Consider the following 13,424-nt stretch of genomic DNA (forward strand, 5'->3'; position numbering starts at 1 on the left):
AAAAAAAAAAAAAAAAAAAAACCAACAACCATGAAAGAACAAGAAAGGACCAGAGAAAATTCTATAGAAACAACCACAAAACAAGTAACAAAATGGCAATAAATACATATCTGTCAATAATTACTTTGAATGTAAATGGGCCAAATTCACCAACTGGAAGACAAAGGGGGACAGTGGATTAAAAAAACAAGACTCATCTATATACTGCCTACAAGAGACTCATTTCAGACCAAAAGACACCTGCAAATTGAAAGTAAGGGGATAAAGAAACATTTATCATGGAAATGGATGTCAAAAGAAAGTCAGGATAGCAATTCTAGTATCGGACAAAATAGACTTTAAAACAAAGACTATAACAAGAGACTAAAAAAGTCTTATACATAACATTGTTATACATAACAATAAAAGGGACAATCCAACATGAGGATATAACAATTGTAAATACACACCCACCATGGGAGTATCCAAATATATAATAAAACAGTTAATAACAAACACAAAGAAAATAATCAATAGTAACACAGTAACAGTAGGGGATTTCAATGCTCCACTTACATCAATAGACAAATTATCCAAACAAAAAAATCAACAAGGAAACAATGGTTTTTAATGACACACTGGATCAGATGGATTTCACAGACATATTCAGAAGATTCCATTCTAAAATAGCAGAATACTGCTCTTTTCAAGTGTACATGGAACATTCCTCAGAATAGGCCACCTATTAGGCCACAAAACAAGTCTCAACAAATTCAACAAATTCCAATTCATACCATACATCCTTTCTGACTACAATGCTATGAAACTAGAAATCAACCACAGGAAAATATCTGGAAAGAACACAAGTACAATAGAAGTTAAATAACATGCTACTGAACAATGAATGGGTCAACCAAGAAATCACAAATTACATGGAAACAAATAAAAATGGGAACACAATGACCCAAGACCCCTGGAATGCAGCAAAAGCTGCTCTAAGAGCAGTACAAGCCTACCTCAAGAAGGGAAAAAAAAATCCCAAATTAACAACCTAACCTTACACCTAAAGAAGCTAGAAAAAGAACAAACAAAACCCAAACCCAGCAAAAGGGAGGTAATAATCGAGATTAGAGTACAAATAAGTAGTATGGAAACTAAAAAAAAAGAAAAACCACACACAAAAAGCAACAAAACAATAGAACAGATTAACAAAACCAGGAGCTGGTTCCTTGGAAAGATCAACAAAATTAGTGAACCTCTAGCAAGACTCATCAAAAAGAGAGAGAGGGAGAGAGAGAATCCAAATAACATCAGTAATGAAAGAGGATCAACCAACACCACAGAAATACAAATAATCATAGCAGAATATTGTTACCTATATGCCAAAAAATTGTGGACAGTTTAGAAGAAATGGATTAAAGTCCTAGAAACATAACCTACCAAAACTAAAGCAGGGAGAAATAAAAAATTTGAAAAGACCAATTACCAAAAATAAAATTGAATCAGTAACAAAAAACTCCCCACAAAAAACAAAAGTTCCGGACAAGAAAGCTTCACACATGAATTCTACCAAACACTTAAAGACAAGTTAAATACCTATTCTTCTCAAACTATTCAAAACAAAACAAAACAAAACAAAAAGGTAAAGGAAAACTTCCAAATTCATTCTATAAGACCAGTATCACCCTGATACAAAAACCAGATAAAGACACAATTTTAAAAAAAGAACTACAGGCCAATATCTCTCATATATAGAGATGCAAAAATCCACAACAAGTTTTTAGCAAACTGAATCCCACAATACATTTTTAAAAAATCATACACCACAATCAAGTGGGATCTATGCCTGGGATTCAAGGATGGTTCAATATTTGCAAATAATCAACATGCTATGAATAAGGGAAAAGATTAAAAACATGTGATCATTTTAATACATGCAGAAAAAGCATTTGGCAAAGTACAACACCCATTCATGTTTAAAACACACACACACACACACACACACACAGGGGCGCCTGGGTGGCTCAGTGGGTTAAAGCCTCTGCCTTCGGCTCAGGTCATGATCTCAGGTCCTGGGATCGAGCCCCACATCGGGCTCTCTGCTCAGCGGGGAGTCTGCTTCCTCCTGCCTCTCTGCCTACTTGTGATCTCTGTCAAATAAAAAAAATAAAATCTTAAAACAAAACAAAACAAACACACACACACACACACACACACACACACACAAAACCAACCTCTGCAAAGTAGGTCTAGAGGGAACATACCTCAACATAATAAAGGCTATTTGAAAAAACCCTGAGAAAACATGATACTCAATGGGGAAAAACTGAAAGCGTTTCCCCCAAGATCAGGAATAAGACAAGGATGTCCACTCCTACCACTTTTATCCAACAGAGTACTGGAAGTCCTGGCCATAGCAATCAAACAAGAAAAAGAAATAAAATCCAACCAAACTGGTCAGTAAGAAGTAAAATTCTCACTATTTGCAGATGACATGACACTATATATAGAAAACCCTAGGGGTACCAGGCTGGCAGAGTCAGTATAGCATGCAACTCTGGATCTTGGGATTGTGAACTTGAGTTCCATGGATGCCATGGAGTTTATGTAAAATCAGAAAAAGAAAGAAGAAGGGAAGGGAAAGGAAGGGAAGGGAAGGGAAGAAAGAAAGGGAAGGGAAAGAAAGAAAAAGAAAGAAAGAAACAAACAAACACAGACAAACCCTAAAGACACCAAAAAAACTATTAAAACTAATAAATGAATTCAGTAAAGTTATGAAGTACAAAATCAACGAGCAGAAATCTGTTGCATCCCTATACACTAACAATGAAGCAGCAAAAAATAAAATTAAGAAAACAATCCGATTTACAATTGCACCAAAAACAATAAAATATCTAGAAGTAAACTTAACCAAAGAGATGAAAGACCTGTACTCTGAAAACTATAAAATACTGAAGAAAGAAATTCAAGATAACACAGAGAAATGGAAAGACATTACATGCTCGTGGACTGGAACAATATCGATAAAATATCTATATTACCTAAGTAATCTACACATTTAATGGAATCCCTGTCAAAACATTAATAGCATTTTTCACAGAACTAGAACAATCTTAAAATTTGTATGGAACCACAAAAGATCCCAAATAACGAAAGCAATCTTAAAAAAAGAAAAACAAAATGCAGGGTATGCAATTCCAGATTTTAAGTTATATTACAAAGTGGTAGTAATTGAAACAGTATGGTGTAGGGGCATTTGGGGACTCAAGTCATGATCTCAGAGCCCAAGATCAATTCCCACATCAGACTCCCTGCTCAGCATGGAGCCTGCTTTTCCCTCTGCCCCTGCCCCTGTTCATGCTCACAAACTCACTCTCTCATTCTTTCTCAAATAAATAAAACCTTTAAAAAAAAAAGTATGGTACTGGCATAAAAACAGACACATAGATCAATGGAATAGAAAATCCAGAAATAAAGCCACAATCATAAGGTCAATTAATCTTTGACAAAAGAGAAATGAATATACAATGGGAAAAAGTCTCCTCAACAAATGCTTTTGGGAAAACTGGATAGCCACATAGACAAGAATGAAACTGAACTACTTTCTTATATCACACACAAAAATATACTCAAAATGGATTAAAGACCTAAATGTGAGATTGGAAACCATAAAAATCCTTAAAGAGAGCATAGGCATTAACCTCTCTGACATCAGCTGTAGCAACATTTTTCTAGATATATCTCCTGAAGCAAAGGAAACAAAAGCAAAAATAAAATTTTGGGATTACACCAAAATAAAAAGCTTCTGCACATCAAAGGAAATAATTAACAAAACTAAAAGGCAACCTACTGAATGAAAGGAGATATTTGTAAATGACATATCCAATAATGTGTCAGTATTAAAAATCTATACAGAGGGGCACCCGGGTGGCTCAGTGGGTTAAGCCGCTGCCTTTGGCTCGGGTCATGGTCTCAGGGTACTGGGATCAAGCCCCGCATCGGGCTCTATGCTCAGCCTGCTTCCCCCTCTCTCTCTGCCTGCCTCTCTGCCTACTTGTGATCTCTCTGTCAAATAAATAAATAAAATCTTTTTTAAAAAAATCTATACATAACAGGTACAATTAGATACCCAAAAAACCAATAATCCAGTAAAAAATGGGCAGAAGACATGAATAGATATAGACACAGACATAAACAACAAACAGATGGCAAACAGATCCATGAAAAGATGTTCAACCTCACTCATCATTAGGGAAATGCAAATCAAAACTACAATGAGATATCACATCTGTCAAAATGGGTAAAATAAAAATACACAGAAAACAAATGCTGGCAAGGATGTGGCGATAAGGAACCTTCTTGCACTGTTGGTAAAAATGCAAATTGGTGTAGCCACTGTGGAAAACAGTATGAAGCTTCCTCAAAGAATTAAAAATAGAACTACCCTATGATCCAAGAATCAAACTACTGGGTATTTACCCCCAAAAATACAAAAACACTAAATCAAAGGGTTACATGAACCCCTATGTTTAGTGCAGCACTTTTTACAGTAGTCAAATGATGGAAGAAGCCCAAGTATCCATCAATGGAGGGAAAAAGATGTGATTATATATCTATATCTATACACACACACACACACACACACACCCCAGAATATTATTCAGCCATAAAAAGAATGAAATCTTGCCATTTGCAACATGGATAGAGCAAGAGGGTATAATCCTGAGTAAAATCAGTCAGAGAAAGACAAATTACGATATGATCTTACTTATATGTGGAATTTAAGAAACAAAACAAGGAAAGATTTTTAAAAAGAGATTCTTAACTACTTTGAATAAACTGATGGTTACTATAGAAGAGGTGGGTGGGGAATGGAAGAAATAGGGGATAGGAATTAAAGACTATAGTTACAATGAAAAAATAAAAATAAAAATAAATTCCAAAAAAAAAGACTGCTCTAAAAAATATTTTTGCATGTCTCATGACAAAAATACCATAAATTAAATAGAAAAGCAATCAATAAAAATGTATATTCCACCATATACAGAAAGAGTTCTAAATAAATCGATTGGAGACATTTTTTTTTAAGATTTTATTTATTTATTTGACAGAGAGAGAGAGATCATAAGTAGGCAGAGTAGCAGGCAGAGCGAGGGGGAAGCAGGCCCCCTGCTGAGCAGAGAGCCCGATGCGGGCTCGATCCCAGAACCCTGGGATCATGACCTGAGCCAGAAGCAGAGGCTTAAGCCACTGAGCCACCCAGGTGCCCCAGTTGGCGACATTTCTTAAAAGCAATAGAAAAAAATTAGTGAAAAATGACATTACAGAAAAAAATGCAACTGGCTTTTTATCATGTGAAAAATACTCAATTTAGAGGAAAAGCAAGATGGCAGATATCATAGATCCCAGGAGTTCAGCTAGGTAGTTATCAAACCATTCTGAACACCTACAAACTCAACAGGAGATCGAAGAGGAGAAGACCAGCAATTCTAGGAACAGAAAATCAACCACTTTCCGGAAGGTAGAATGTGTAGAGAAGTGAATCTGGGGTGACATACAGGAAGAGAGACCACTGGGTGAAAGGCCGCTCTTGGCAAGTTGTAGAGCAGCAGAGCACAAAATCAGAACTTTTAGAAGTCTGCTCCACTGAAGGACATCACTCCAGAGGCTAAGCAGGGGGATGGAGCCCTTGAGGAAACAGTGTGGTCTCAGGACCCATGGGGTCACAAAAAGACCAGGGGTATATGAGTGTGGCAGAGCTCCCAGGTATCAGAGCAGAGAAGCTGGCTGCAGAGACATAGCTGAGGAGAGGGCTCTCAGCTCCGGGTTACCTTAAACAGTGATATGAGGCACAGTCAGACCACTGCTCTTCGAGCAGGGACCCTACAAGTGGCAGATCTGGGAGACCTACCTTCTTCCTCCAGGAGGAGCAGCAGTGCAGGAATCTGCTGGATTTGGGGACTTTAAACAGGGCCATGTGCCAGAGATAGAAACACTTAGTCACAGGCCGGGTGAGCACGAGTGTGGCTAGAGACCAGGGAGCTGACAAGGATTGACTGCTTTTCTCTGAGGGTGCACTGAGGATTGAGGTCCTGAGCTCTTGGCTCCTCCTGGCCAGAGGAGATGGAGGCTGCCATCTTCATTCCCGTCCTCTAGAACAGTATGAAAAGCATTCAAGGAACAAAAGCTCCCGAGACCAAAACCGAACAGATTACTTAGCCTGGCCCCTGGCAGGGGTGCTACAATTCTGCCTCAGGTAAATACATTTGAAAAATCACTGTAACAAGCCCCTCCCCCAAATCAGCAAGAACAGCCAAGATGTTTGTCAAGAACATTGACCAGGTTCAATAATCAATGAGAACTGCAGAATTCTAGAGCACTGAAAACACCCCTCAAAATCAATAAAAATAGGTCCACATCCTGTCATCTAATAGTAAAACTTATAAGTATCAGTGACAAAGAGAAAATCCTGAAAGAAGCTCAGGACAAGAGGTCTGTAACATACAACAGTAGAAATACTAGATTGGCAACAGAGACCTGACAGGCCAGAAAAGTCTTCCATGATATATTCAGAGCACTACATCAGAAAAATATGCAGCCAAGGATACTATATCCAGCTTGGCTGTCATTGAAAATAGGAGGAGAGATAAAAAGCTTCCAGAACAAACAAAAATTAAAAGAATTTGCAAAAAACAAACCAGCCCTATAGGAAACACTGAAAGGGGTCCTCTAAGCAAAGAGAGAGCCTAAAAGTAATAGACCAGAAAGGAACAGAAAAAATATACAGTAATAGTCACCTTACAGGCAATACAATGCCACTAAATTTATGTCTTTCAGTAGTTACCCTGAATGTAAAGGGGCTAAGTGCCCCAATTAAAAGACACAGCATATCAGAATGGATTAAAAAAAAAAAAGACCCATCAATATACTGTCTACAAGAAACTCATTTTAGACCCAAAGACACCTCCAGATTTAAAGTGCGGGGGCAGAAAACAATTTACCATGCTAATGGACATAGAAAGAAAGGGGTGGCAATCCCTATACCAAATAAATTAGATTTTAAGCCAAAGACTATAATAAGAGAAGAGGAAGGACACTATATCATATGTAAAGGGTCTGTCCAACTAGAAGATATAATAATTTTAAATATCTATGCCCTATGCCCCAACACAGGAGATGCCAGTTATATAAACCAATTAATAACAAAATCAAAGAAACACACCAAAAATAATACAGTAATAGTAGGGGACTTTAACACCCCCCTCATTGAAACGAACAGGTCATCTAAGCAACAAGGAAATAAAGGCCTTAACTGACACCAGATGAACATCACATATATATTCAGAACATTCCATCCCAAAGCAACAGAATACACATTCCTCTCTAGTGCACATGGAACATTCTCCAGAATAGATCATATCCTGGGTCACATATCAGGTCTCAACCAGTACCAAAAGACTGGGATCATTCCCTGCATATTTTCAGACCACAATGCTTTGAAACGAGAACTCAATCACAAGAGTAAAGTTGGAAAGAACTCAAATACATGGAGGCTAAAGAGCATCCTACCAAAGAATGAATGGCTCAACCAGTAAATTAAAGAAGAATTTAAAATTCATGAAAACAAATGCAAATGAAAATATAACTGTTCAAAATCTTTGGGACACAGCAAAGCTGGTCCTGAAAGGAAACTATATAGCAATACAAGCCTTTCTCAAGAAACAAGAAAGGTCTCAAATACACAACCTAACCCTACACCTAAAGGAGCTAAACAAACAACAGCAAAGAAAGCCTAAACCCAGCAGGAGAAGAGAAATAATAAAGATCAGAGCAGAAATCAATGAAATAAAAACCAAAAGAATTATAGAACAAATCAACAAAACTAAGAGCTGGTTCTCTGAAAGAATTAATAAGATTAATAACCCCCTGGCCAGACTTGTCAAAAAGAAGAGAAAGAACCCAAATGGATAAAATCATGAATGAAAGAGGAGAGATCACAACCAACACCAAAGAAATACAAACAATTATAAGAACATATGATGAGCAACTATACATCAGCAAATTTGACAATCTGGAAGAAATGGATGCATTCCTAGAGACATAGAAACTACCAAAAGTGAACCAGGAAGAAATAGAAAAACTGAACAGACCCATAACCAGTAAGGAGATTGAAGCCATCATCAAAAATCTCCCAACAAACAAGAGCCCAGGGCCAGATGGCTTCCCAGGGGAATTCTACCAAACATTTAAAGAAGAATTAATACCTATTCTCCTGAAACTGTTCCAAAAAATAGAAAATGGAAGGAAAATTTATAAACTTATTTTATAAGGCCAGCATTACCTTGATCCCAAAACCAGACAAAGGCCCCATCAAAAAGGAGAATTACAGACCAATACCCTGGATGAATATAGATGCAAAAATTCTCACCAAAATACTAGCCAAAAGGATCAAAAGTACATTAAAAGGATTATTCACCACAACCAAGTAGGATTTATTCCTGGGCTTCAAGGTTGGTTCAACATCTGCAAATCAATCAGTGTGATACATTTATTTTATTTTATTTTATTTTTTCAGTGTTCCAAGATTTATTGTTTAGGCACCACACAAAGAGGCAACCCACAGAAGGGGAGAAGATATTTGCAAATGACACTATGGACAAAGGGCTGATATCCAAGATCTATAAAGAACTCCTCAAACTCAACATTCAGAAAACAGATAATCACGTCAAAAAATGGGCAGAAGACATGAACAGACATGCCTCTAAAGAAGACATACAAATAGTTAACAAACACATGAAAAAATGTTCATAACAACAATGGCCACAATTGCCGAACTGTGGAAAGAGCCAAGATGTCCTTCAACAGACGAATGGATAAAGGAGATATCATCCATATATATAATGGAATATTATGCCTCCATCAGAAAGGATGAATACCCAACTTTTAACATGGATAGAACCAGAGGAGATTGAGGAAAATAAATCAAGCAGAAAGAGCCAATTATCAAATAGTTTCACTTACTTGTGAAGCATTAGGAAAAGTGAATTGGGGGAAATTAGAAGGGAAATGAACCATGAGAGACTGTGGACTCTGAGAAACAAACTCAGGGTTTTGGAGGGGAGAGGGCGGGGGGATTAGGTGAGCCTGGTTAAGGATACTAAGGAGGGTATATATCGCATGGAGCACTGGGTGTGGTGCATAAACAATGAATCTTGGAACACTGAAAAAATAAAATTTTAAACAAAAGAAAAAGTGTTCATCATCATTAGCAATCGGGGAAATTCAAATCAAAGTCACATTGAGATACCACTTTATACCAGTTAGAATGGCCAAATTAACAGGACAGGAAATAACAAGTATTGGAGAGGATTGGAGAAAGGGGAACCCTTTTACCCTGTTGGTGGGAATACAAGTTGGTGCAGCCACTTTGGAAAACAGTATGGAGATTCCTTAAGAAATTAAAAATAGAGCTTCCCTATGATCCTGAAATTGTGCTACTTTACCCCAAAAATACAGATGTAGTGAAAAGAAGGGTCATCTGTACCCCAATGTTCATAGCAGCAATGGCCACAGTCACCAAACTGTGGAAAGAGCCAAGATGCCCCTCAACAGACAAATGGATAAAGAAGATATGGTTCATATATGCAATGGAATATTATGCCTCCATCAGAAAAGAGGAATACCCAACTTTTCTATCAACATGGATGGGACTGGAGGAGATTATGCTGAGTGAAATAAGACAAGCAGAGAAAGTCAATTATCATATGGTTTCACTTACTTATGGAGCATAAGGAATAACATGGAGGACATTAGAAGAAGGAAAGGAAAAGTGAATTAGGGTAAATCAGAGGGGGAGATGAACCATGAGAGACTGTGGACTCTGAGAAACAGGGGTTTCGAAGGGAGGGGGTTGGGGAGATTGATGAGCCTGGTGGTGGGTATTAAGGAGAACACAATACATTAATAAAAGAAAGAAGAACCATATGATACTCTCAAAAGATGCTGAAAAAACATGTGACAAAGTACAGCATCCTTTCTTGATCAAAACTCTTCAAAGTATAGGGATAGAGGGTACATACCTCAATATCATCAAAGCCATCTATGAAAAACCCACAGCGAACATCATTCTCAGTGGGGAAAAACTAAGAGTTTTTCCCCTTAAGTCAGGAACACAGAAGGCATGTCCACTATCACCACTGTTATTCAACATAGTACTAGAAGTCCTAGCCTCAGCAATCAGACAACAAAAAGAAATTAAATGCATCCAAACCAGCAAAGAAGAAGTCAAACTCCCACTCTTTGAAGATGATATGATACTTTATGTGGAAAACCCATTCCAAATCTGCTAGAACTCATACAGGAATTCAGTAAAGTGTCAGGATATAAAATCAATGTACAGAAATCAGTTGCATTTCTATACACCAACATACGAAAGAAGAAAGAAAAATTAAGGAGTCGATCTCATTTGCAATTGCACCCGAACCCATAAGATATCCAGGAATAAATGTACCAAAGAGGCAAAGAATCTTACTCAGAAAATTATAAGGTACTCATGAAAGAAACTGAGGAAGACACAAAGAAATGGAAAAATGTTCCATGATCATGGATAGGAAGAACAAGTATTATGAAAATATCTATGCTACCTAAATCAATCTACATATTTAATGCAATCCCTATCAAAATACCATCATTTTTTTCAAAGAAATGGAACAGATGATTCTAAAATGTATAATGGAACCAGAAAAGACCCCAAATAGCCATAGGAATGCTGAAAAGGAAAACCAAAGTTGATGGCATCACAATTCCAGACTTCAAACTCTATTACAAAGCTGTCATCATCAAGACAGTTCCCAAAATCTATAAATAGCTTATCAAACTCAACATCAAAAGAACAGATAATCCAATCAAGAAATGAGCAGAAGACATGAACAGATATTTCTGCAAAGAATACAACCAGATGGCCAACAGACACATGAAAAAGTGTTCCACATCACTTGGCATCAGGAAAATACAAATCAAAACCACAGTGAGATACAACCTCATACCAGTCAGAATGGCTAAAATAAACAAGTCAGGAAAGGACAGATGCTGGCAAGGATGTGGAGAAAAGGGAATGCAAGCTGGTGCAGCCACTCTCAAAACAGCACGGGGGTTCCTCAAAAAGTTGAAAATAGAGCTATCCTATGACCCAGCAATCGCACTACTGGGTATTTACCCTAAGAAACAAATGTAGTGATCCAAAAGGGCACATGCACCTGAATGTTTACAGCAGCAATGTCCACAATAGCCAAACTTCCTTATCATATATGGTAAAGGTAAATAGAGGTTTATGTAGCTTTGTTAGTTATATAATCTAGGAAAGAACTTAGATGCCCATCAACAGATGAATGGATAAAGAATGGATAAAGAATATGTGGTATATAATATATTATATATACATATGCATATATATTATATATTTATATATATTATATATATATAATGGAATACTACGCAGCCATCAAAAGAAATGAAATCTTGCCATTTGCAGTGACCTGGATGGAACTAGAGGATATCATGCTAAGTGAAATAAGTCAATCAGAGAAAGACAATTGTGATCTCTCTGATATGAGGAATTTGAGAGGCAGGGTGGGAGGTCATGACGGGTAGAGAGGGGAAAAAAATGAAACAAGATGGGATTGGGAGGACTCCTAATCTCATGAAACAACCTGAGGGTTGCTGGAGGGTGAAGGGGTAGAGATAGGGTTGACTGGGTTATGGACACTGGGGAGAGTATGTGCTATGGTGAGTGTTGTGAAATTTGTAAGCCTGATGATTCACAGACCTGTACCCCTGTGGCAAAGAATTCATTATATGTTAATTTAAAAGAGATACTCAATTTTATTCATATTTTAAAAAGCAAATTTAGATCATAAGATCTAATATTTCACCTATTAGATTGGCATAAAAGCATTAAGTTTGATAATCCACTGATTGGATAAATAGGCACTCTACTGCATTGTTGTTGGGCATTCCAAACAGTACAACCTCTTTGGAGTGAAATTTGGCAGTATCTATCAAAATTTAAATTCCACTTCTAAAAATACATCTGCTAGATAGCATACCTAAAGATGTTCACTGCAGTACTATTTATTTTAACAACAACAACAAAAAAAGAATCTAAATGCACATAAATGGGAAACTGTAAATTCTAGTATGTCCATACAGTGGAATATAATGTAGTCATTAAGAAGAATAGGCAAACCTAAAAGTAGTATAGTAAAATCTCCCAAAAAGTTAAGTGCAAAAGGAAGAACGCAGAAGTTTGTATAATATTCTATAGTTTGTGTTTTTTAAAAATTGGAGTATATAAATCTATACATTAGAGATCAGTGTTTTCCAAATTCGGTGGCAACCATTGGTAGGTTGCAAAAATCATCTTAGTGGATTGCAACCAATATTCTCTAATGTTTGCATTTTTATTTTGGGATTCTTCCAGGTTTTATTTAAATATTGATGAAGTCACTTGATATCACCTTTATGTTTTTCCTTATATATGGTAAAGGTAAATAGTGTTTGTTAGTTATATAATTGCTTAATGGGTTGTAATAGGGAGTGTATTTCCTACTTTGGGATAGAGATATAAAAATGTTTGAAAAACACCAGCACCAACTACCTCTGGAAACACAGCAAATTGATAAATGACCTTTGGAGATTGACACTGCAGATGGTGGGGTCCGAAGTCCAAAGGAGAATGATGTTGCCCACATATCTCTGTACTCTTTATCTATCCAATTTTTTAAAAAAGGAAAGATGAGAGAAAAGCAAAAAGCAAAAAAAAGTTTGTAAATTACCTTTTTTTTTGTAGTATAGAGAGTGCTTAGGAATACTTCTACTGAGTGCATGCCAGGAAAAATGCAGAATTTCTGGACTGATTTTACCCTACCTTCTGACCTACAGTTTTTCCCCTGATTGTAGGGATGTCTTCATGTTATCAATATGTATATTTCTTTCAGAATTACACCAACATTGATGTACTTCTTTCTGGGGGCAGGGGAGGGAAATATTTTCAGTTTTGAACTCTACTGAGTTTAAGTTCTCAGTTTTATAGATTGTCATTATTAAACCAATACCATTTTCCCATATCTATTTCCCTTTTAACAAAATTAATTTTTATCAGAATTATTTTCCATATAATTTTGTTTGTTTGAGAGAGAGAGAGAGCCTGTGTAGGGGAGCAGGGGAGCTAGGTTGGGCAGAAGGAGAGGGAGAAGCAGACTTCCTGCTGAGCAGGGAGCCCAATATGGGACTTGATCCCAGGACCCTGCCATCATGACCTGAGCTGAAGGCAGACACTTAACCAACAGAGCCACCCAGGCTCCCCTCCATATAACTTTTTAAACAAATATCGCATTCACTGATCAAGTTTTATCTGTAGCAAATAAGGATTATTTATTATTTCTGCC

This window comes from Mustela nigripes, chromosome 1, assembly GCF_022355385.1.
Source record: "Mustela nigripes isolate SB6536 chromosome 1, MUSNIG.SB6536, whole genome shotgun sequence".
Lineage (NCBI taxonomy): Eukaryota > Metazoa > Chordata > Mammalia > Carnivora > Mustelidae > Mustela > Mustela nigripes.